This window comes from Vespa crabro, chromosome 15 (genome assembly GCF_910589235.1).
Source record: "Vespa crabro chromosome 15, iyVesCrab1.2, whole genome shotgun sequence".
In the NCBI taxonomy this organism is placed as follows: domain Eukaryota; kingdom Metazoa; phylum Arthropoda; class Insecta; order Hymenoptera; family Vespidae; genus Vespa; species Vespa crabro.
The window spans coordinates 4,392,496-4,397,495 of record NC_060969.1 but is presented as its reverse complement, the minus strand read 5'-3'; the positions used below and the strand labels follow the sequence as shown (position 1 = coordinate 4,397,495).

The 5,000-nt window shown below is 30.1% G+C and overlaps 1 protein-coding gene and 1 long non-coding RNA gene across 3 annotated transcripts in view; one reads left to right on the top strand and one right to left on the bottom strand.

Moving 5' to 3' along the window:
• LOC124429284 overlaps positions 1-3,273 on the bottom strand; it is a 5,077-nt gene extending 1,804 nt beyond the window's left edge. Inside the window, exon 1 of the long non-coding RNA XR_006943416.1 lies at positions 3,154-3,273. This is a non-coding gene — a long non-coding RNA (uncharacterized LOC124429284). The remainder of the gene's footprint in view (positions 1-3,153) is intronic.
• LOC124429283 (acanthoscurrin-2-like) overlaps positions 1-5,000 on the top strand; it is a 40,696-nt gene that overhangs the window by 14,927 nt on the left and 20,769 nt on the right. The window contains exon 1 of one of the 2 annotated variants that reach the window (XM_046974347.1): positions 4,138-4,244. The exons of the other annotated variant lie outside the window; for it this stretch is intronic. The gene's annotated coding sequence lies outside the window, so the exon portion shown is untranslated. Of the gene's footprint in view, positions 1-4,137; positions 4,245-5,000 lie in introns of those variants that run through there. 2 annotated transcript variants of the gene reach the window in all.

Genomic DNA, 5,000 nt, shown 5'->3' with positions numbered 1-5,000 from the left:
TCAATACACACATCAAACACATGAGCGCGCACATACGGATAATGATATTCAGTTAACTTCATTGCAGAAATGATGTTTTAATCTAAACATATGATTGGCCAATAAAAACATCGGAATTCGATTCGTCGAACCAATGAAAAAATAAATGTACTTTTACGTTTTGTAAGGTTATATTTAAAAGATATACATCATTGACCTACATAATATTCGGCTCATTTAGTCAATGAAAAAACAGATGTAATTTTAAACTACGTACATTAGTGTAGCATTATAAAAGTATATCTGATCTATATATATATATTGACGGATTTCAATTCATTCTTTAATTTTTAAATTAATAAATTCGAAACTTTCTTATATTATTTTTCTTCCACTTACCTCCGAGTTTTTAAAGCCAGTAAAAATAATTAATTTTAATCTTTTCTCAGGGATAACTTTTTCAAAGTGAGGAAAAAAAAAAAGAGAAGAAGATTTTTACGTTAGATAAAGTCATTATCAGTGTTACCGCAAGGTAAAGTTTACATTTTCATGGAAGATCAATATCAATTTTCTTTTCAATGAAAATAATAATTAATTTAGAAAGAAAAACATCGAGTACGTGTACGTACTACTAAATCGTACATATATATATATATATATATATATATATATATATTTTTTTTTTTTGATTGCTACGAAATATTTTGTCGTTCGGTTTTTTTTTTCGTGTCGATTATTATTCGAAAAAAAATTATTTCAAGAGAGAGAGAGAGAGAAAGAGAGAGAGAAAATATTATTTAATATCTCAAATGACTTAAAACAGTTTTTGTAATCACTGACTCGTATATAACATACACATTACGTTGTCATTGTTTGATGTCCTTGAAGAGGTTAAGGATATCTCATTAAATTTGTAAGCAAATATCATAGCTCGATGAGATAAAGGAGGACAAAGAAAACAAACTGGATAGAGGAAGGGAGGGGAGACTAGAGCGAAGTGTAAACGTTCATCGAGATCATGCAGATGGATCACTTTAATCTAGAATGCGGAGAAGAGTATTACACTGGAGCATAGTTGAAAAGCGTTGACGTGACTATTCTAAAGCGATAACGAAAGAGACAGGCAGGTAGACAGACAGACAGAGAGAGAGAGAGAGAGAGAGAGAGAAAGAGAGAAAGATATCTAATTAGTTAAATATAGTAAAAGTTCATATCTGACATTATACATATATTTTATGAATTTCACCGAATTTCATATGATAAGAATTTGCAAAATCGTAGTATCTAAGTGGGAACAAGGGACGTATTTGTGAGGTATGTATATATGCATATACGTTTTTGGCCGTAAGGGAACGGCAATAACACAAGAATATATATATGTCGACGGAAAAAGAGGTTAGGAGGAGGTTAAATTTTCTGGATCCTCCCCCTTCCAATATGGTATGGTTCAAATAACCACGTGATTTAAAAATAGTCGTTTGGAGAAAAGGAAGTAAATGCGAAGTGTAAAATGAGAAAGAAAGAGTAATATACATATGTATGTATACATATATGTGTATGTATGTATGTATGTATATATACTCGAGAGAAATTCTCACTGGTGAAAATTGATCACAGTGGTTTAACCATTTGACCCGGCACCCACGGCTATCGCATCGTAACATAGAACTGAACAATGGAGCAATTTTCTCAAGCTTTCTTTCTCCCTCTTTGACAAAGGATGAAAACTTTCGAGAAGCTTTCGAAGCTTTTCTTTCTCTTTCTCTCTCTCTCTGATTGTCTCTTTCTGTCTCTCTTTCTTTTACACATGAAAGCAAAGAAACTTTGTAGATTCTTCCTTTCGAGCGCATCTGTGCGCACGAAAAATCTAACAGATGGTAAGATAAAAGAATGAAAGGACGAAAAAGAATTTTCTATTCAGTAGAACTGATACGTATGTTTACATATGTATTTATGTATATATCTATGTATATATAGATATGTATATACATGTGTATGTATATATTTTAAAAATATATACATACGTATGTACATCGTACATGTATACTCGTTAAAGAAATTTTATTAAATATTTTTTAGATAAAAATTGACCAATCAATGAACGTACGTACTATTAATACTTGCGTTCGTATGTTTTTTTATTTCTTTCTTTTAATCTTGTCAACCATATTCATGTACGGTATCTTTTCATTAAAATTTGTTATATACGATATCTTAGAATTCGATGAAATTCTATGAATTTTTATTGATATATCTTCGTTGAAACGAAATGAATATGTCAGATCGAATATGTGGATTGATTTATAAATAATCTGGAAATTATATATTATATATATTTAAATAAATGTTTTTTGTTTTTTTTAGTGAAACGTTTCAACGTCAGTCAGCATAATACATTTATTATATTACACTTTATATTGATATATATAAATTTATATATATATATATTTATATAAACAAAAAATATTACAATTTTAGACATTACTAATTTAATCAACCAAATAGACACACTTATATCATTACATTACCATACTATTTCATCATATTATAAATAAATAATATGTAACACAATGTATTTGAATTATGCATGTTTTAATTATGATAAAATTTCATATTTAAAATAATCCACATAGAATACTATATACATATATATACATGTATATATATGTATGTATGTTAAATAAAAATTGTTCTAATAATAACACATAAACAAAGTTTTTAGAATTAACAATGATATAAGTCATATATATAAGACCTATTTAATATCATGAATATTAACCTCACTTTTTCAATGGATTCATTAATTTGGATACACATACACACACAAATATACATACATATATATATATATATATACACATTTGAATGATCATATGACAGACATAACGTATGCAAATAATATATATTCTTTTTTAGCAAGAACAAAACGAAACCGAAAAAGAAAACTCGAAATCGCTTATACTACTAGTCGAGTTTTCACTCAAGAAAGTAGAAGCGGTGCTGCAGTTAAATCTCGGAGCAAATTAGAAGAACGTAGACGAAAAAAAAAAACGAAGAAAAAAGAAGAGAAAAGAGAAGAAAAGAGAAGAAAAGAGAGAGAGAGAGAGAGAGAAAACTACCATCTCTATCTGTCTCTCTCTCTCTCTCTTTCTCTTTCTTTCTCTTATACAGTACTTGCTATTGTTAATTGGCAGCGACTAGAACGAACGAGTAGAGAGCTTTTCTTTTCACTGGTAGAAACCAGTTGGTTGCTGCCCTTCCCCGCGTCTACTCCAAAACTCTACTACCATTCCCACGGCTACTCTCAACCCTTTCCTGTCCCTCATCGTCCTTTGTTTCCTGTCGTGGAACGTTCATGCTTTTGTCGTATCCGTTACTGCCAATTAACGGGAAACGACGGCTATCGAAGCGAGTATGAACAAAGTTCTCACTCTATCTCCATTTCTCTCTCTCTCTCTCTCTCTCTCTCTCTCTTTATCTCTCTTTCTATCTATCTATCTATCTCTTTCTCTTCATGGAATTCGATTCCTTCGACACCAAGCGACACGTAGTCCTATAAGGTCCTATTAGGTCCTTTGAATTTTCCGCCATAGTTTCTCTTTAAATGACATTCCGTCGATTCTCTCTCTCTCTCTCTCTCTCTCTCTCTCTCTCTCTTTTTCTAGCGTTCACAGTCGAATTTTCAACGTTTATTTTTGGTTAACATGTTTCTTTCTTGGTCGAACGATAATCGAAATACTTTCTGTGATATATATATATGTATGTATAAATGTACATAAGTATATATGTATGTATGGATGTATGGATGTATGTATGTATGTATGTATGCATGTACGTACGTACGTACGTAGATACTTTCATTTCTGACCAATCGGAATGCTAGAAAAGTTCTCAAAAGAGAAAGAACTCAATTCAACATACATACGTACGTATATACGTACTTACTTATTTACTCGCTTATACTACCTACTACTATGGCTACCGTAGTTCGTCGAAAGTATATTTATGACTTTTATGAAAACGACTGGTGAATATTTTTCTTTCAAAACGAACAAATTTTCTCGGGTGTTTTCTTTCTCTTTTACGTATTTACATTTATACATACATATATACGTACCTACGTAGGTATTTACTTATTTACTTACTTACGTCGTACTACGTAGACATATTTTTTGCTTTTGCTAAGTTTCGAGAGCATTATCGAGGTAATTTATGATATGAAGAAATTACATCGTTTTGTACGTAATAGGAACAGCAACGATCATGTATGTATGTATGTGTGTACGCATGTAAGATAAATTCAATTTTTCTTTTCCTCTTTGTTTTCTATCTATCTATCTATCTATCTAACTATTTATTTTTCTCAAGGTTTTCAAGAATAAACATGCATAATTATGTTAACGAACAATTTTGAATTTAAGGTTAAGTTTGGAATACGAATTATATCGTATTAAGAACTTTCGTTATTGTAGTTCGTTAATTTGCAAAATTTATGTGTTCCTTTGATTACAAATCGTAAACAATTATTTTTTTTTTCTTTTTTTTAATTTTCATTAATTAACAATTTCGATAGTCATACCGATTTAATAATAGATCGGTACGTTCCTTTATTTAACCTCTAACCTCTCGTCCTCCTCATTCCCTTTATTATTTATCATCCTTCCATTAGATAATCCACACGATCGATAAATTCAATTAATAATTATTACCCTTTTAATTACAAAAACCATTTATATACTACGAAGATTATAAAAATAGTTTACATTTATAATCCCAAACGAGCTAGCTTTTTTTAAAACCATAGACCGCGTTAATTTTCGTCATGGCCTCGTTAATTTCATTCTCATCGCATTATTCTTCCTTCATTACCAGCGCTACCGTTTTGGTCGCATTTAAGTAATTAAAGAAAATGACGCGATAAATAAACGGGACTCGTAGATAATCTCTTTATTTTCTTCAAAAAAAAAAAAAAAAAAAAAGAAGAAAAAGGAAAAATCATAACCTAAAAAAAATAAAGGGAA